The 21,389-nt window shown below is 40.3% G+C and overlaps 1 protein-coding gene across 15 annotated transcripts in view; it reads right to left on the reverse strand.

The window, feature by feature from the left end:
* Positions 1 to 21,389, reverse strand: part of ZBTB20 (zinc finger and BTB domain containing 20) — a 503,503-nt gene that overhangs the window by 197,965 nt on the left and 284,149 nt on the right. For 2 of the 15 annotated variants that reach the window (XM_027681162.1, XM_027681158.1), the window contains exon 1: positions 19,720 to 20,034. The exons of the other annotated variants lie outside the window; for them this stretch is intronic. The gene's annotated coding sequence lies outside the window, so the exon portion shown is untranslated. Of the gene's footprint in view, positions 1 to 19,719; positions 20,035 to 21,389 lie in introns of those variants that run through there. 15 annotated transcript variants of the gene reach the window in all.

Genomic DNA, 21,389 nt, shown 5'->3' on the forward strand with positions numbered 1-21,389 from the left:
AAAAATAGTAACTGAGGAGCTATCACAAAACACTAACCCAGCATTTCATTCACTCCAGTACCACATCTTCAGCAAAAGCCAGCATCAGTTATACTGAAGGAAGATGTAAAAAACCCTCAGTATTCCTCTGCTACAAAAGTCTTCAAATACCTCAGAAGAGATGGGCTTCAGTCTAAAGACTGAAGGCAAGCATCATTTGGGATGATCCCTGAACCTCACAGAGAAGCCCAAGTGCCCAAGCTATGAGGTTGCTCTTCACTAGGGCTGATTACCCAGACTTTGCAACACAGACATGATGATGCCCCTTTGGGTGACTTCATCTCTTGTGCATGTGATAGGGTACAGCCGGCTCATCGAAGAGCTTGCCTGACACATCTCTTTCCAGGAGCATGGTGTGTATCCCCGGGCAATGCAAACACTGTCTCCTCCAAGCCTGCCTCACGTGGCAGCCAGTAACAAAACTCCCTTCGGAGATTTGTCTCTTTTCTGGAGGAATAGTAAAAGGAAGCCAAAATTTCTAAAAACTAGCAAAATTTTGTAAGTGATCATGTTGGGAAAGGAGCAAACTGGGCAATTTTCTAACTCACTGTAAGGCTAGGACACTTTTTTATTCCAGTGAGCATCTGGCATTTTAACTAAATAAAGGGACTGAGTTAGAAGACACAACAAAGTCTTATGACCTGTCCAAACTTATCTGTTATAGAATTAAAATTATTAGGTCTGAAAGGGACCTTGGAAATTCCTAAGTTCGACCTCCTTCACTAGGTTTAGGATAGTATCAAAGGCCAACTCCTTTGTCTCATCTTGTCTCTTTGATTGTCACCATAAAGTTTCCATCAATTAATTAATTTCTTGTAGTCTGATTAGTGTTGTCTAACTTCTGTCTTTTTCTTTCCTTTCCTCCATGTGCATGTGTGTGCATACATCACAGATCACAACCAGCTTACACCCCCCTCCTTGTTAAAAGTCCCACCTCTTCTGCTGACTTACTGTACTCTTAATCAAAAGGGCAGGAGGAAGCCGCCAGGATTCATTCTTTCCCCCCCTCTCCTTCTCTCTCCCTCCCTTTTTTCAAATGGCACAAATGTCAAACTTTCTAAAAGGATGTTTGGCATAGCTGAGTTCAGTCATGTAACGTACAAAGTCGGTATGATCAAAAGGTTGTGGGGCTGCCCACTGCTAAAGAAGAGAGGGAAAAAAGGAAACAGAGATCTTTTCTAAAGTGTGAAAGAATGCATGAGCCAACTGTTGCCACTGGAAACACCATGTCTATTAGCAGCAGCAGTGGGTTTGAAACACAAAAACCTCGGTCCAGATTCCAGATTCTCTGAAAAACAGGGCTGTTCTGATCCAACTTTCCACCCATGAAGAAACAGGGACAAACACAGCTATGGAACTGAAGACTTTTTTTTTTTTTTTGCCCTGTGTTTTGCATAATTATATGGAAAATAACTGTATCTATGTGGAAGTAAGAGCACACAGTTTTGCAGTCAAAGTTGCTGAAATAATCAGATAAAACATAGATTCACACATCCAAAATACATGGTCTCTCTGGTACTTCTATACTGCTACCTTTCACCACAGTATTTTCATTCTTACTCTACCCACTGCTGAAAAAGAGGGCAAATTATTCCTCCCTTTTACATATCTAAGATTGTTATGATTTCATAAGGCAACTGGTTTGCAATCGTAGAGCACTTCACAGTTGCATGCTTGCATCTTCCTCTACGTTTCTGATACAACTCTTTTGGTTTTATTTATCTGTTTATTTGCTTCACTTTGCTGAGTCCTTGTGAAAATGTCTGCATCTTCTTATCCAACATCAATGCTAGAGAACAGCCTGGCTATGCCACCGGCTCCTGCAAAATGTCTGCACTCACAGTGGCATGAAAATTGGTGGTCAGAATCTCCCCATGAGCTGAGACAGAGTTTCCCTCCCAGAAGATAACCCCAAAAATGTAGACGAAAAAGCTCATTGTCAATATCCATTTAATAGAAAAATCTTAATTATAGATAGCTTTCAGTCCCAGAACAGTAGACAGGAACTTGAGATTAATTCCCCCTATGACAAAGTATGTGAACAATAACCAGAACTTGCAATCAATACCCAGAGGAGAGAGCATCCAAATTGTAACAGGGATTTGGGATTCATTCCCAGAGGGCGTAATATATGATTTGGAACAGGTAGACTGGGATTAATTTTTTGATTATGAAATATTTGAATGCAATTTTCAACTTTTAATGAAGAGAGGATGTGGACACCACAATTAACATAATTTCTAAGTCTCTCTATCATATTTCAAGAGACAGATGACAGATCACAAACAGCTGTTCAGGTCATACACAAGTTAATGTGGGAGTGCCACCTAAAGGAAAGTGCACTAGGATGGGACTCTGGAGAGGGGCAGGCAAAGACCAGAGGTGCACTTTCCCCATTTCTAATAAAACTTGCTTATTGCAAAGTCTGCATTAGAAGTAATTATTCCATGTTTGCTGACTTTACATAGATAATTGTAAGTGAGAGAACATCAGTATGAGAACATGGCTTTTCTCTTACAAAGGGAAAAAATATAAAGGTGTTCACAGGAGAAATAATTCTCACTCTGAAGGAAAATTTCAAAATAGGAGTGCACAAAGTAAAATATATAGAACCTCACCATGTCCTGGGGGGAGAATACAACCCAAATTTCTAAAGTTCCTTAGAATATAATAAAATGGCTAATTGTTTGCCTAGAACAAAGATAACGACTGAGCTGCGAATCTTACCCTTTTCCGTTAGTTTCCACAAAATAATTTTCTTTATGTTTTCCTCACAGGCCAATGAGTAATTTTAATGATTATGAGCTGCATCTGTAGCCATGTAAGACAAGGCAAATTTCCTCTATCTGCATATCTTGCCATTTATGAATGCATCTAACAAAGTACTGTTTCAGGACAGGTTGATTGTCAAAGGGGAAAGAAAACCTAGTCTCCATGTGCAGCATTCAGTATTGCTCAGTTGGAAGGAAACTATCCAGATCGAAAACGTCTTGCCCTGAAACAACTGATGGTAGAAGAAGTAATAAAGATGAGATAAACCAAAATCCTCTTTCAGCTCAATATATACTTTATTCCTAATTTATCTTTTCAATCTTATAAAATATTTTTAAAGATGCTCTGAATTCCTGAAACTGAAGATTTTCCTCTTCCATTTTATGCCTGCTGTGTTAAACTTTTGGGTCTTTCACTGAAAAGAGACAAGCCAACTGGGGTTCCTTGTGGGGCCACCCCACCCCTCTCTAATTAAGCCCTCAGACCCACATCTACCCAAGGATCATTTCCTAAGCCTTCAAAATTATATATAAGTATGCTGTCTCTGCCAGGTCCTATTAATCATAAATTTCTTCTCATTTCATTTCAGTATTAAACTCATCTTGTTCAAATCTCTAATTTTCCACACTGACAGAGAAGTTCTCTATACATCATTCAGTTCTATTTCCTAGATACGTTCAGAATTACAGAATTCATTCAAGCCCATCTGATCTCTTCTCACTAAACCTTCTGCCTTCCACTGACTGACAGAGAGGAATTAGGCTTCCTCCTGTCAAGTATACATCTTTTCCCCACAGAAGTATGTGAAAACACATCCAAATACAGGCAATGACTCAGCTTGCCCTTGTACTTGTGTCTTTGCTCTACAAAGCAGTCGGTTTTATGGAGCAGCAAGTCCCATTGATACAATATTAGACAGACTACTAATATTTCTAAAGTAAAAACAGTTGTAGCTACACGGCAGGGTACCACACACTGAAAGCAGAGGTACCATCAGCACCCCTCATTCTAGTGGACACAGGAAGTCTCACAATGAAGTCATGCTACAGAGTGACACTGCTGAGCCCAATACATCATAGGTCATTTTAAGTAATTAAAAAGTAAAATTTGTCACCCACAATTTTCCTCAGTGATCCTATCTAATCTTAAACCCAAGTGGGCAGATCTCAGGTTTGGGAAGAAAAAGCAGGTCAGATATTTTTTGCTCTTTCCCTGCTGCAGCAATGTCATCTATTTCATTTCTAACCCAGTACCACAGCTTCTCTCCAGTTTTACAAAGACACTGCAGCACTATTCCAGCAAAACAAATTATGGTACTGCTGTAGCAAACAAGAGATGGTACTAGAAGAGCACTTTGTGTTTTTTTCTGTTGAGTCAGACATTCAGTAGAAACGATGGTGGCTTCCCTAGAGGATACACAAGGAGTTCGGTGCTCCATAGCTGGGAACAGCCCCCTTCCTCCCCTAGGGCCTGGCATCACTGCTCTGAGAGGCTTTGGTTCCCAAGCAGCAAGTTTCAACCCACAACATGACTCAGGGACCTGCAGAGTTCTCTGCTACCACATCCACACACAGGCTACACCAGCTCTTCTGGCAAGTTAATCAAAGCAGCAATGGCAGGGGACTCAGAGCCAGATAGACTCCATGAAGGCATGGTGTTAGATTGGTCACCTCACCAATTTCTGCCTCAGTATCCCCAAGTGTGAATTAGTTTTTGGCACCTACAGGTTAGAGGTTGGCAGCTTTAGAAGAACTGTATGTTAGACAGACAGATCGATATTTCATTTTAAAGAACAGTTTCTATTCTACTGTACTTTTGCTGATTTGAAAGAAAACAGACTCTGTTGCAGTATTTTTTGACTAAAAACCTGTAGAAGAAATCGTTACAGTCTTTTACAACCAGAATCTGGAAGGGTGTCCCATTGTAATATTTTCAAAGAGAAGTTGTGCATGCAGTATGTATGTGCATATGGTGTTTATGAATTGTTTTTTAACTTTAGATATTTTATTCATTTTTCCACATGGTACAAGTAGAACACACATCTTTGTTGGACAGACACCAATACAGTAACATAGCTTTTGATTTCAGGCACTCAAGACTCTGTAGGACAAACGGCTACTCTATCTTCATGCCAGGACATCACATCCTGAAATTAGGATGCATGCCATCAGGCAGTCAATATCTCACTGAAGATACTCAGCCCTCAATACATTCAGTTATACTAAATGAAGGAAACTGTAACCACTTCCAGTTATTCCATACAGAGATTAAGGTCCATGAGAACTTTGCATCTTGGCATACAACATCCTATTTTGATTTCACTGTGTTGTGGGATCTGCTGTTATCCACAGTTTGTGCACTTCGTTGTTTTTTTTTCTCACTTGCAGCATGCACACAGGCAGCATAGTAACCAGTCATAACAACGTTCAGAAGATCCTAAAGCAGAGGGAATTGGGTAAGGACTGGCACAAAAACACCTGGCTGGAGCCTTTTAGGATAGCAGCAGAAAGAGCACAGATGCTACTGATCCCTGCATCCCCAGCCCCAGAGTGAGCAACACGGAGCTCAAAATTCACTTCTCCCATTTATGGTGTGTGTGTGTGTGTAAGCTGCTCCTGCAGACCCATGGAAAACACTGAAAGCACACTCTCTAGGATAAGTGCCTATCCAGACTCACTAGTGCAGTTCGTTGTGCAAAGTCAGATGAAATGCAAGCGTGAACAACTTACCTACAGACCAGATAAGTCCTGCTACTGCACACTGCCATGTCTAATAACTATAAAACCTTGTTTATTTAATTTCAAAGCTGCTGTTTCATTTAAGCTGTACCACGGTCTCAGGAATCACAAGATGGTGGCATTTAAGTATAGGCGATGCTTTCCTTGATTTTCCAGGAAACAGCTAGGTCCAAAAGCAAAGTAAAGTTTCCTTTATAAAGAATGGAAATACTAATAATATAAATGAGTTCTTTATATCATTTAACATTGTTAACTATCATTCTGTTAAATGAATTATAATAAGAGACAAATCAGTTCAGAGAAAATACATAAATATTAATTCTGTTCCCACTGGTAATTTAACACCTATCTTGTACCCCAAGGTCTTGAAAACACTGAGTACAGAAAACAGTTCTTTCCCGCTATCTGGGAAAAAACAAAGATTAACATTTACATGAACTTCAGATGCACTGGTTTTAAGACAGCCAAACTAAAATGCCCACGTTGAGTATCTATGGCACACAAAACTAATCATTCTTGTCCACTGTCCTACTAAGAGTTTCTTCCTGTGATTGGCTTAAATTTGAGGTTTCTCGACAAGATGTAACGAATGGTTAACCTCGCTTTCCTGATAAAAAGCAAATGCTCCCTGACTTCACTCTTTTCTTGAAACAAGTCCATATGGATGAAATATACAAACTTCTGTCAACGTGACCGCTGCTCTGTGCATTATTTAAATGCTAAAATAAGAAAGGGGGAATTTTTTTTCCTCAGGCACGGCAGGTTCCACTGCGGGGAAGTTCAGCTCTGCTCTCACAGGCACAGACCTGGGGCAGTGCCAAGCCCTCTCCCCTCACCCATCCCCTTTCCTGCTCTCCCAGCAGCGGGGCAGCCCTAGGGCAGCAGGCAGCGATTCCAGCGAGGCGCGGTATAAATAGGAGATGTGCTGTAGCCTTGTGGATCGCAGGTGGCACAGAGCATTTATCTTCACACGCGCCAGGGTGGATATCTACAGCTTACGAGTGGGAAAGGTCAGGTATGTCAGCTATGATGGCAACAAACAGCCTTACTAGCAGGCACGGGTGTATTCACCTTTCGCTGCTCACAGCCGGCGGACGCCTCCGGAGCTGGAGCGGGAGCAGCAGCCCTGGAGCACCGGCTATCTCCGGGCATGCTCCCACCTTGGCCTGGGGCTCCCTCTCCTTCCCCTGCCTGTTGGGAAGGCGCCACTGCCTGCGAGTGTGGCAGATAACGCCAGTATTTTGGAACTGCTCTCTTCCGAAGCCACTGAAGAGATTTATTATTTATAGGCAGAGGGATGAAAACATGAAGTACGTACATGGGGGCCCGTGGGGGGAGAGCCAGTTACTGCCAGGCAGTAATTTCAGTCTGAAGTTCCTATGACTTAAATAGCCACTTGAGCTCTGCTCTTGCAGTTTATGATGTCAATAGAACCCCTAAATGAAATTACAGCCTTCTGATACGCAGCGGGGTAGCTTTTCTTCACCGTGTAATATACCCGGCCGGGAGAAATTGCACTATACGCAGAGTTTCACTAAAGCAGAGTTTATCATAAGAATGTTCCTGCTAAAATATGATTAGGCTTCTTGTTTGCCAGATAACACATCTAATGAATCAGGGTATGCGTGATAGTCATGTTTTGTGAACGCAGACATATACCCTGAGGTGAACTGGGCACTCCACTGCCTCAAAGCACCACTATTTCATTTCCACCGTAATTTGCACCTGCTTTGTTTTGCCAGCAGCACAGACCCATGCTAGCTCTGGAACTTGCCCCCATTCCAGGAACTCGAAGCTTGTAAAGACAAAAAAAACAAACAAGGCAGCAATGGGGGGATCTACATGCTGTATTTACAGGCTTGCTTTCCCTTTTTTTTTTTTTTTCTCTTTTAAGCATGCCTGAGCCTGGCTAAACATCATTAGTAGCCCTGTGAGGGTAGGAAAAAAAATCCACTTTTCAGATGGGTGAGAAACAGACAGAGGTAAAGATCACAGTGACAGACCTGGGATACAGATTCAGGTCTCCTAAGTCTATTTCATTTCTCTCCACTGTCATTATGCTACTTCTACAACCCCTTTCTCAGCCCAGGACAGGAAGAAAAACCCTTCATCTTACCGTTCATGAACCTTCCTATTTCTTTATCCTTTAGCTGAGGACATGACTGCAGTTGATAATTAGAGTTCTGTAGTTAGTGGCTGCTTTACCTCAGTAACTTGCAAATCCCTTTTACTTTCCTAACTTTCCCTGTCATATGACTTAATTCAAAATCAAGTTTCACTTTCTTTTCTGAATTACAGGAAGGAAAATTAGTGCTGCTTCAGTGTCGTGACCCAGGAAAAAAAGCTGTTGTTCCACTTTTAGAAAAGATAGGCTTATACTATAAAATAAGAAAACAAATTGAGAATACCTTAAAACAGGCAATGTACTCAAGGCATTTTTATTCCTTTTTGCTTTTATGTACTTTTACTGCAAAAATTGTCTCTGGATATTGCTTAAGTTCTTGTACTTCTGAAGCATCCAGTACCTATGAATTTGTGTACCTTTATCATTACATCTTTTTCTGTGCTTTGTTCTTGTCTGATGCAGTTAACAGTCATAGAACAACAAGCATATCATCAAACAATTGTGCAGAAAACAGTGGTTTTCATTCTACTCCATAAATATATATACTCTTCCCCAAAAGTTCAAATGTTCAAACTGGTGGTTTGAACATGAGTGAAAGAATACCATTTTCTCTTTGGTGGTGTCAGAGAAAGGATGACAACCTTCCCACTTTATCTATGGGTAAAAGAGAGGTTTTAATTTGGCACTGCACGTAAAGCACTTGAGATTACTGCTTGGAAGGGATGCTGTAACTAAAATGGCTACTGCTAGAAGCAAACAGTGCATGTATAAAAGAATGACCATATGTATTATTTTAATTTTTTAAAGCAACTATGATAAACTATTACACAGTAGACAAAGAAGCTAGTACTAATGAGACAATTTATCATCTTACCATCCCAAAGTGTTTAAATGGCATTTTAGAATATGATTTGAAATTGCAGATTTTCACCGTAATGATTTTAGACCATAGAGAAACCATTAGAACCTTGGCTTACAGTCAATAAGCAGCTTATACCATAATAAGCAAAACTGCCTATTTTTTCCACATTGCTGTACATAAATACCAGCAAAGACGAGTTCCTTTGCTACCAGAGAGAATAACAGAATAAATAAATTAATTAAATAATTTAAACATCAAGAGGTTTAGAGCAACATAGAGACTCTTAAAAAAGAGATTAAACATTGTTTTGCCTTCTTGGTGAAAGATGCCAGAGTGACAGCCCTTGACTTCAGTATATCCAGAGAACAAGTGTTATACAGGCAGAAGTTTGAAGTTTCAGACATTTAGCACTGTGCTTTGAGAACTTTCCATTTCAGAAGTACTTATGTCTTTCAGACTTACACTGCCTGGAGGGAGAAAGTAAATCAGAGATAAGCTTCAAAGATCAGACCCAAAAGTGTGTGTGGGCGTTCAGTATAGCCCATTTAGAGAAAAGAAAAAAAATCCATTATGTTTCTATCTGTGATGTGAACTGCCTGAAAGTTTGGGATGTTCTGATCTGTCAGCTGCTTTGAGTACACTGTAGAAAGGTGATGCAACAGCTAAGTCGGGATCTTAACATCAATTTAGTCAAAAGCTGGGACCATTTGGATTGAGGCTTTGATGTATGTAAAGGTTATTTCTATGTGTATGTAAGACTCTTTACTGAAGGGATCAGCCAACTTAATTGAGGGTTTTGTTGAGAGCTGGTGATTTAGTTGAAGTTCAGAGAGAGGTCTGCAGCACCAGGGAATGAAGAGAAACAGCTAACCCTTGCTGCTCAGTGCTGAAAAACGTATGTGGTCAACTTAGGGGTTTGCATATGAAAAAAGAGAAGTTCACAGTTCTTTATGGTTCTAATGCAAAACCAGATGAAACTCAGAGGTTTTGTCTATCTTTCACTTGAAGTTTTCAGGCTTCCAGGCAGTCAAACTGCATGCTGAAATTGAAGCAGGGGGAGGGACTGACAAGCCACATGGATTGAAACCAACAAAAATATTTGCAAAAATTGCCAAGCAGTAAAACCACCAAATCTTACATGACTTTACTTATTGGTTATAAGAAATAGCAAGTACTTTAATATGGGTTGGACGTGATTTGATACTGAGCTCAGTTCTGAAGTCAATGTCAAAGCCTCTGACAACTTCAATGAAAGACTGCACAGTGCCAGCCTTTACGTACCATCCTTGGGACTTATACTGGGCATGAAACCAGGGAAAAGGTGACTGGACTTTTCTGTATGTCACAGGTGACCAGCAGCATTTGAAGAGGGGCTATCTCCCCGGGTGTCAGAGAGACATGCTTGTTGATACATGTGCTGAATGAATCCTACTCAAAAGCAAGACAAGGGCGAGAAGAATGCTTCCTCGTTAATATCCCATGTGAGATATATTGATGCCATTAAAGATCTTGGTCTTTTGGCAGGGACATGTTTCAAAGAACAGGATAATAACTCAAAATACAAATATTTTGACTGCTGCCCTGTGTTTCTTATATGCCTACTTTGTTAAGAGTAGAAAATGTTAGTCAAGAAATGATTCATTGCTTCAAGTCATATAATATGGAAGATGATGAAGGATGAATGGAACAGCCCACACATTGCCCTGGTCTTCTTTATCACTACAGCAGAAAAATATTAACAGAAGTGATACATTCAGTGGGACAGGAGAGGACAAAAGGATACAGTCTGGGCCTGGAACTAGAGATGCTCATCCTACCCCTTTTTCTTTTGCTGGCTTTCCCATGCGGCCGTGAGCAAATCACTGCAGATTTCTAAGTCTCATCTTCCCTATCCAACAGCTGAAAATAACTCTGTGTAAGTACCTTGATGTTGGCTGTGACACTCAATTCTTTAGCATCCAAGACTTTGTATATAAAGTTCTTCAAAGTACATTTTTTTTTCTGATTTCCAGTTCCCATACAGCAGACAGAAAAAGAATATAAGGGAATCGAGAGAGTTAAAAAAAAAATAAATCCAACCCTTCCCTCTCCCTCAAATGGACCAGCAGCCTATAAACCAACTAGTTCTTCCTATTCCCAGAGGTGGCTTCCACAGAAGCATTTTCTTTTACTAGGCATCCACTGTAGAGTTTCTTTTCTGCTTGGCTGGGCAATCAGGTATTCAGAGCATAATGTAAATGCTCAGAACACAGAGGCATGAAAACTTGCCAGACAGAAACTCCAAGCGAAGGATTAACATCCCCCCCCGCCCTTCTCCAGCTCACCCAGCCCCTCCTGCCCGCCCCCCCCGCCGTAGCCCGGCCGCGCTGCCCAGCCTGACCCCCGGTGGTGGCGGTGGGGATGCCGGGGTGGGCACAGCCCCCCTGCCCGGGCGACGCCGGGTCCCCGCACTCCGCTCGGCAGCCTCGCGCTCCAAGCTTCGTATTCCTCCTGTGCTTGTTGCTGATCTTTGCTTTTATATACTAAAAAAAAAAAAAAAAAAAAAAAAAAAAAAAAGGCAAAACACAACAAAAAAACCTTTATTTCCTGCTTCGCCGCGGCGGCCCCGAGAATAGAAGCCTTGACACATCAAATTCTGGGAGCTCACCACTCACCAGGGCTGTGGTTCCTGGTCCAAGCAGTGACGAAGGAGAATCACCTCACAGTCTCTGGAGAGTGGCAGGGCTTGGCTGCGAAGCGCGCCCTGCGCCGATGGGCTTTTTGAGTTCGCTCTGTTCCAGAGCGAGTGCCGAGGCAGAGAAATTAGGGAGGGGAGAGGTGGGAAGGAAAATCACTGGAGCCTCTTACGATCAAACTTCCACTAAGCAAGAGGAAATGTCTTATAAATAAACAACAGCAAGAGAAACAAAAAAATCCATCCCGTCCTGCCAGAGGAATGTACATTATTGTCTCTCGACGGAAAACTTTACACCACACCAGAAAGCAAGAAAGCAGCCATGTCTCCTGAAGCCACCCTCCCTTGAGCGAGGGGGTGGGGAGGAGGAGGGCAACGCGAACTTAAAAAAAATATTGGGAAGTTCATGCGATTTCCCAGTGGACAAACAAAACTGTCCAAATTCAACAGATGTCAGTATTCCAAGGTTTTACACAGTGCTGAATTTCTTTAGGTCTGATGATCATCGCTCCGCCATGAGGACACATTCAAGGAGGAAGTTCAAGGCAAGGGGAAGGAGGAGAAGGTCACGGTATATGCATCTGTTTGTGTAGATCTGTATGTATATATGTGTATATTTATTTATGCCTAATAGTCACATTTTATGATTCATATTTATAAGCATATTTTTATATAGCTATTTAAAAACTTGAGGTAGATGAAATTCTCTTCTCTCATACCTCCCCATAATTTTTGAGATTTACGGGCCAGAGTTCCAAGGGTTTCATTCTCACCTAACAAGACTGCAAGTGTAATCTACTTAAAACTAACACATTATCATACTGCAGTTCACAAGTGACATGAGTTTGGTGATTTCAGTACAGTCCCTAGCTTTGCAAAAAGCTATTGCATGATTTGGCACAGCGCACAACAAATAGTCTCTTCATGAGGAACTACAGATGGCAATTGGAAGAGTAATTCAAGTAATTTATCAAGCCCATTTGGAGACCTAGAATGCGAGATGGCCCGAGCCTATGAGAAGCCAGTATGCTACGAGTCATTATTAGCGAGCTTATTAAACCTGTCTCACATGTACAGCAGTAAAAGATCAGAGATTGCTGATGAGAACTGAGGTGCTTAGCAGTGCTGTGTCTTGGGTCCTGACTAGGAAAGCAGAGTACAGGAGGTGAAGACCCACTTCAGAGGAAAAGTGGGGTAAAAGACTAAAAGATCATGAGATAACTGAAAATGGCTTGGCACAACCTGCACTTCAGTTCTAGGGGACTCTACCTTTAAGACTGAGACGTGATGCTAAAAGTGCATAGTGCCCACCCCAAAATTCAGTTTACCAATTCTCAAAAAATTTGCCTAACCTGTTGAATTCCTGAGAACTACCATATTCACAGGACACAAATGAAAACATATTTTTTAAACGAATTAGTTTTACATCTGTGCGTTCTTGCTGTTGAAATATTGCTGTCATAGACTTTTGCTAGCAACAATCAGTCTACAGTGCAGGTGGATAAGGCAGAGACAAGCTTAAGATTGAAGTATGTTTGAAAATAAAAGGCTTTAATGCAAAATTTATAGTAAATCAGTTTCTTCAGGCTCAGATCTTTAGGAGAAGCTATTGTTAAAGCATTTCGAGATCTACAATACCAAGGTGATCTTAATAAAATAAAAGGAGGCATTTTCAAGAGATTTCTTAAGACAGAGCAGTAGAAGTGACATCACTGACACAGCACCAGGGGAGCTGTGTGAAGGACGTGAGTCTCATTGGTCTCACCAGATTAATTGGCAAATTGTAAATCTGACCATCTAGTTCATACATGCTGGTACCAAAGAGGTCCTTAACCTGGAAGGACACTGGGTGACAGAGAAGCTGTTGGCTGATCTGACCTCACCAAGAAAGGCTTTGCTCATTTACAAATCAGCTCAGCATTCACCTCTGTCGCTACGTTTATGTTTACCAGCATTGCCAGAAATATTTAAGAAAACTGAGACAAATGTGAGCTCTTGCAAGTGAAACCTTATTAGTGAGAGGTGTCCAGAGAGCCAGGTGCTCAGAGAGAAGAGTGGTGTGCAAATGATAATGGAACAGAATTTGAAATAGAAATTCCTGTCTGTGATGAGGAAAACCTTTAACATTTCTAAGCAGGAAACACAATTAGCAGGCTGATCAACTGACCTCAGGTTCCCAATACCTTAGCTGCCTTTAGGGAATTTACAAAGATGGAAGTGGGGGCAGTATATGGCCTTCTGTTTAATAAGTCATTTGCTAAACAGTCCAGAGATCAATAGCAGACATTAAATTAAGTACTCTGGCATTCTTATTATTTAGTATCATTAAGCATTAGGGATGCTGTACTGTAAACACAGGGTACAGAGAACCAAATGAAATCTTCTATTAAAAAAAAAATGCCTATGAAATTTTTGAAATTTAGACTAGACAAAAAAAACACATGCAGCAAACAGATTAAAATCTCAGTAAATTTCACGTGTCTGCCTGTCAGCTCAGACTATTTTCATTACAGACTTCAGGAGACTGAACTGTGCCATTCTTGTTTCACTAGCATTAACAGTGGCCGCAGCCTCAGAACTGCAAAATAATAAGAGCCAGGAGGACAATCATTTTCCTCAGATTTTTTATTTTGACATTTCCCATTTGTGCCCTTTTTCAAAGTTTTAATTTGGTAAAGGCACTTTTCAGCCTGTCTTTTAACAGGTCACTAATAACTTGGGATGCAAGATCTCATATTTCATTTTTTGCTGCTGCCACCACTAAATATTTCATTTACCTTGAGTACAGCAGACTACTCTGGAAGGTTTATTTCTTTTTTTTTTTTCTTTCCACAACACTGTTCACAGCTTAGTTTTTGTGATTCCTTATTTGCATTAGGATAGTTTCATCCTACCTGCTTAAGGAAATTAACAGCCTGCCTACAGAAATATTTTCATTCTTTAAGTAGCTCAGTGAGGCAACTGTACCAATGTTCCTTCTTCTTGGGACCTATATGCAAATAACTGGGAGTCTTGGAGGTGGTACCTTATTATAACACAACCTTGTCCCATAAAATATTTTTTAATATTCATAAATGTGTTACACATACAAATATAAATGTGTACATCTGTACATACACACATAGATATAAATAAAATCATCAGAGTTTTATTTCTGCCCCCTGACTTGGCTGTTAGCCCTTGAACTAGAAGACTGAATGCTTTCAATCAGGAGACCCTGACTTTTCTCTCCTCCCCTCTGTGCATCTGTCCATGCAACTAAACCTCTGCGCTTAGAGACAGGCCACGCTGTGACCAGACCTTGGGAGCAGCTGCAGATAAGCACATGGAGGTTAATTCTGCTTTTTGCTCCATTAACCTCTGCTCCACCTTTGTGACACACTCAAGGAGGAAAGACTGTGAGATGGTGTGGACAGGGGAGCCAGGCACGTGCTGGCGGCCAGCAGCACTGAAACGGGAGTCATACCATGACAGGGCTGCCTCTGGATCCCAGGCTTCAGAGGATTCGGAGACTAGTTTCCTTTGCTCCTGCCAGTTCTGCCTCACCACTGAACACTTGCAGGATGCAAGTATTCCCCTTCTCTGCAAGGCAAGCTTCATTGCAGTTCCCTGCAGCCTTTCCCTCTGCTATATGCTCCTCTCTATGGGAGGAGATGCACAGCCGTTGGCAGTGGGTGCAAAAGGATGAGATAAACAAAAAGAGATGAATTAAACCTAGTGGAAAAGTCTTCCCCAGATGTAGTGTCTCCACCTATAAATACAGATTCTCCTGGTGTCCTCCAGATATAAACACAGAGTTGAGATTTTCGTTGTTTTCTTGTTTAGTACAAAGCAATTAAAATGTAAAAACCTCTCAAAATCTTCCTTTATTTAAAAAAAATAGGTCATGGATGTAGAAGCAGTCAGTCATGGTTTGGAGTGGGCAAGCAAACAATTTTCATTTGATTGTGCTCTTGTTTTTGTAACTAGCTTTTCTGCTGTGACCTGCTATACTTACCCTGTCTGCTGTGCTAACCAGCAACATGCCTTTTTAATCTGCCTTCCTGGGGTCTGCATTTGATTACAGCATTCATGTTCTATTTAGATTCTTTTGAATCATGCCCTGTGGTGCTAGCACGAAAGGTGTTATTTATAAAATGAAATTCTGTTGTATTGCAACTTGGATTCAAAGAGGACAAGCAATATTAAATACTTACTTTATTTAATAATATCTTGGATTTATTAACTCAATTTCATTACAAGATTAGAGATGGTAACCTGGAGGGGGTTATTAACTAATAAACAGGCTTCAGGCAACTCTGCCCTATATAAAATAAAATAAAAATACATATATATGCATTTAAATTACTTCTTTTTTGAGGGCCCAGATATACACCTCTGGCTCAAAAGAATAGGTTTCTTGATAAATATGGTTGCAGAGAGCTCTAGGCTGGAACCCACTAAGCTCACAGTCCCTTTAGGACAGTGGGAATTCACATTCAACAGCTATCCCAAGTGACTGACCCTGTTCAGGTGGTTGCATCCCACGTGGGATGAAGTCTACCACTCAGCTGTGACAGAACTGATGAAAACTGCAGTTACTTCAAACCACTGCGGGCAGCACACCAGAAACCACGAAACTCTGCCAACCCCTCTGACCCTCCTTGACTTGCCCAGCATTACAAGGCTCATATTAGTGAGCTATTCCACAGCTCTTACTTTCCCAGCATCAGTCCTGGATGTACCACAGGCGAAGCACCTCAAGCATTTGGGAAATCTCGCAGGCAACATGCTATATCTCCCCAAAACAATCTCCTAAGCTATCAAAGAGCTTCTCTTTCCAGAAGACAAGGGGACAGAAGGTTCCTGACTGTGTACCTAGTATGATATGAATCTGTATTCTGATACTTAGCTATTCATGACTACTTAGACAACATTTAAAACCAGTGCATATTCTATTCAGTCAGATATCGCACGACTGGCAGCTGAATTTAACTGCAATCTCTTCACCTAGTAAGCTCAAGCACATTTGCTGGCATCCCAAGTTAGAAAATTCACAGAAGGTTCAGAGCTCCTCAAGAGTACAAGAACACACTGAGATGCATTTTTTGTCCATTTCCTAAATAAAACTAACAAATGCTAATATACTATTAAATGCCTCTTCTCTGAAACACTCTATGACAAGATGTAGCTTATGTGACTTTGAACCTGTCAGGTCCACAATAAAGGCTGAGTCTGACAGGGGAAAATAGCACAGTATCAATGTCACAGATACTACAGGCTGGGAATTCCCACTTGGAGGTGCATGGCTGCTAAAAGCTTTCACCCCACATCTGTTGCATAGTTAGCTGTGAGTCACCTGCAGTCAGCTTCATTAGACCTGAAGTGTCACTCAAATAAGACAAGCTATTGCTAGAAGAGATCTCAGATTTTTAGGCATTTGATAGATTAAAAGGAAAGTGTCATGATATGTTAAATGGATATTCAAATACTTTAGGTCTCAGTTTTCATCTACTTACAGATCGCATGCCTTTTCCTAAAGCTGGATGGTAGGCAGACACCAAAAATAAAGGGCAATTTTTTTTTTACTCATGTGGTGTTGTTCACTGCAATGACTCAGTGAAGTATAAAATCCAGTGCATGAAGATCATGAAAAGACAGAAATACTAACGAATTAAATCTGATCAGAAACATATTTGAGAGTGATCTCTAAAATTCAGGAGAAAACACCTACAGCATAGTGGTGCACAGATATTCCCAAGAGAAACTGAGGTTAAGTAACAGAACTGTATGGAGAAGAGGTTAATTTGGGTCAAAAACGAAGGGAGATTGAGAAACAGATTTATGGTAAAACTTTCAAAGGCAGAAGCAATAATTGCACCCGCAAAAGGCATGTGCATCATTGCTACAAACAAAAACACATGCTTGGACTCTCTACAGGCAATCTGGCATCTGTCTCTCATTCCCTCCCTCCTCCTGACCTCGAGACCTCTCTCTCTGGAATTTTGTTCCATGAATATTCCATAATGCTACACTCAGCTCCTATTTTCATGAAAAGTCATCATTAGCTAATAAGTGGAAGTTCACAGCATTACTGTCAATCAGTGGTTGGTTTCCATGAGAATGGAGACAGATCTCAACTAAGAAAAATAGTGAGGTTCAGGCACAAGTGATATTCTGTCTACATGTGTTATGTATATATCACTTTGAAACTACTGAACTAACTTGTTTGGCATTTGATTTATTAGCAGACTCTCAAGGGTATCTACAAAATAAGCCAAGTTTAAACAACATTGATTTGGGTCATTTTGAAGTGAGGCAGAAACAAAATATATTATTTGGTATGTTAGGAACACTAACTTATTCTCATTCTCTCTTTGCTCACTTCTTTCTATATGCTTAAAACCACCATTAAGAAAAAGACTGAATCTTTTTTCTAGCTGCCTTTTTTTTTTTTAAATTTCATCCCACCAGGTCTCAAAGTATAACAGTTTCTATCCTAAAATAATTAGTGAGAGAAATTTATAACTGATACTGTGGATTATAAAAGGAAAAAAATTCTGTTTTATTGGTAAGAGCATGCTACTATTTCTGAATTGATGCAGTCTGTTTACAATGAACAGACCAGGTGAGTACATGATGTAAGGGCGCAGGGTATGCACGGGGTAGAACTTTACAAAGGCACATTTATCTTTTACTATTTTTACCCATTCATCAAAGTTTCTTGCATATTCTCCTCTAGAACTAAACAAGGTAAACAGTGCAAGAAAATAAGAAGCCAGTTATTTCCTTTTTAGGGGCCATTAACACCAGAAATGCTGTAAAATGTAGATACATTTCTAAATTTCAAATGTTGTTAAAATTTAATACAATTGGGTCAATAGCTTTATAAGGCAATTCTATGAAAAGAACGTAGTGTCATTCACTGTACTAGTTTTGCCCTTGTAATTTTAATATAAAGAAGGATTACATTTTAAAATATACCCCAAACTTAAGACTATTCATATAAAAGCCCCTGGTTTTACTTCTGATTAAATTAATGAAGAATGAGTTCACAGGAAATGAGAGAAACACCAGCAAACCAAAAACCATTTGACAGACACAGTTAAAATGCCTAATTCCATGCAGTTGCTTCAGTGTGACTGATCTCAGGAAGAATAAACTAGTTCTGCAGGGACAGACAGTCTGAGCAGTGAATGGAAAAACAAGGAAGAGACACTGGGGAGAGAACATCACTGGGTGAAGCCTGAACAAGCTAGAAATCACTTGGCCTCTCAAAGACCCACCAAGACATAAGAAGGATAAATGCAATGCCATCTGTATGCATTCTTCCAAGTCTCCACTCTCTTTCCATTTTTCTCAACCAAGAATCTCTCTGTATGTATCTACCTAATGAAAAATTTATTTTCTTTTCCTCAGTGAAAGTTTAAGAAAGTTCTGGGACAGATCTCTTTCGAAGTCAAACAAGAATCACATTATAGCCACATAGTGGAAGAATTTTCTCCCTCTTGGGGTACTCTCTTTTTGCCCTCATGTGAGGTCAGCCTTTGAAGCACACTCACATAGCTCTAAAATATAATGTGAGAGTTCTTTAATTAAACAGACACTAATATAAAACTGATACTTGGTTTCCATACTGAGATTCATGTATGCACTGTAGGAAGCTGAAGGACCTGGGTCCAACACAGTTGTAATCCTGTTTCGCAGTATCTGGTGAAACCACAATTTAAATTTTTTTTTCTAGCATGTTTTCATCCAGCATTCTGTAGAAGGACTGAGGCCCATTACAGCCATATTACATGGTAGAACAAACTGGTCTGACCCCGGGCAAAGACTTTATCCTCCCTGTGTCTCAGTTTCCCCGGGTGTCAGGCTGGAAGGGTCATTCCTTTTCACTTAATAGGGAAGCTTTGGCAATTATCTACTTAACATCCAGGTAAAAAAAGTCTCAGAATGGTCTGTAAGGCTGAGCAAGTAGGCTTGCTGCATAACATGGTTGTTGCCAGCAGGCAGCAGGTACCGCAGATCTCATGAAAGATCACTCGTTGATTTTAAGTTACGTTCATTTTTGTGCCTGTTCTGTAGCCCCTAGAGATTAAATACAGCTAGTGCTATTATACAGTTAGCTCCAGCGAATGAAAAATATACTCTTTTAGCAGTTTTATTCCTTTATCAATTACTACTTTAAGAGACTTGTACTGTATTATTTTATATTGGCCAGTTGTAAAAATAATTTATTCCCTGAAGAGTTTTATTCCTTTAACATTTCAAATTTTTTTGTTCAATGTTTACCATGTGACCATTTTTGACAGAGAGTGAAAGGAATACTTTATTAAAGGAGCTAATATAGCTCCTTTTCTTATGCACATTTTGACCATTTTTTAAAATAAAAGATCTGGATGAGATTTCTAGTAACGCAGAAAATTTGGTAAATTTTTTTTTTTGCAAGTTTCTTTGCATTACTGTATTGTCACCATGAGGGAGAAAAAAGGAAATCCTGTCCAGATTTCTGGTAAAGCACCAGACCTACCTACAGAGGACCAAACCCACCTTCCTCCCTTCTTCTCTGTACATCTTTTTTCTTAAGCTTGCTCCTACCAAGGACTGTATAGAATAAAAATGAGTTTCTTACAGACTAGAAGCCCAGTAGAAGAGCCATTGGGATAAAAACCTGTCAAGCAAGCATAGAGCCACTACAGAACTAGCAGGCAAGCTTGCTCAAGCACTATTCAATGACTGACATTGACAGGTAGCTCTGTGACTTAGTTTTCTCTGTAAGTAGCTCAGACCATAACGAAAAGAGCTGTCACGATGAGGAAGATGCCCAGTTGGATTGAAAGGGCAAACCTATGTTGCATTTGAGAACACCGTATCATGGAGGGAGGAACCCAGGTCATGTTCAGCAGAGGCCTGTGACATCACAGAACAGGGTGACATCATTACACGTCTCACTTATGGCCATACATAGTACAGAATCAATTAAGGATGAAGCCATCTGAGATTGAAGTTCATCTAAGGATGAAGAGGAGAATGAACAGGGTGTGCAACAGAGCAGAGCTGGCATTTGAGCACCGCCCAAAGAGAGCTAAGCTTTTGTGGAGACAGTGTTGCACAGACTCATAAAACCTTTGCTGCTCAACAGAAGATGTTGATTTCATTGCCAATTCATAATTCAGATCAGATGATGAAGGATTTCCTGAGGTTCACGAGCCCTGTTAACGATGGGGGGCCCCGCTCAGACTAATCCTGGAGCTGTTAAAGTGAAAACATGCTGTTTACAAGGTTTTGTTCAACTTCAGCACCAACCCTGAAGGCATTGAAGACACACCTGAGTTTTGCTTTGGGCTACTAAACTCAAGCAGACTTTAGGAGAAAAGACTGGCAAAGCTCAAGCCAGCACCTTTCATCAGCAGTCCTCAGAGTAGTTTACAAAGAGATTTCCTATTTTATGAGGGCAAAACTAGTACAGTGAGGAGGAATGCCTCCTTCGAGAGCATTTAGCATAGCAGCAGCAGAGCAGGGAAGAACTTGGGTTACTTGTGGTCTAGGACACCATACTTCTCACTAGACACAACATCTGAAGAAAATGAATATTACAAATTAGTAGTGTCAAATTAGCGGAGTTTCATACAGCTCTAATCAGCAGTCACAGACACACCAGTCCCCCACAAACATCTCCTCCTGCTCAGTCACATAAGTTTATTCACTGGATGTGGATGAAAAGAAATCCTTCATTAACTGGAATGACTTGTGTCAATCTTTAGCCCTTTAAAAGACTGACTAATTTTAGATTTTTTGTGGTTAAATATATTTGTAAACTATTAAAACAGTCTCCTGGTACATGGAAAACATATGGTTTCAACAATGTTATTCCTTCATGAAGGCCTGTTTCTTCAAAGTTTCCTTTAGTTATACACTAAGCTTGTTTTTTGTTCAGAATGCTTACTTTTATAACTGTTTTTCCTCTTTTCCACAGCTATTTACTGAAGTGATATATATGTGCATGAGTATACATATATATATAAAACACATACTTTTATTGATTGAAGCTGTAATGATATGGTGCTAGTCAGAAAAATATAAAAATGCATATCCCCAGGAACACATTCCCTCTCATAGCTGGTTCACTGCAAGTTTGCAGAGAGCAAATGCTGCTCATTGTGCAGTTTTAATTTCTTACACATTTGGTTAATACATTAA

This window comes from Neopelma chrysocephalum, unplaced genomic scaffold (assembly GCF_003984885.1).
Source record: "Neopelma chrysocephalum unplaced genomic scaffold, ASM398488v2 Primary Assembly neopelma1_60, whole genome shotgun sequence".
NCBI classification, from domain to species: domain Eukaryota; kingdom Metazoa; phylum Chordata; class Aves; order Passeriformes; family Pipridae; genus Neopelma; species Neopelma chrysocephalum.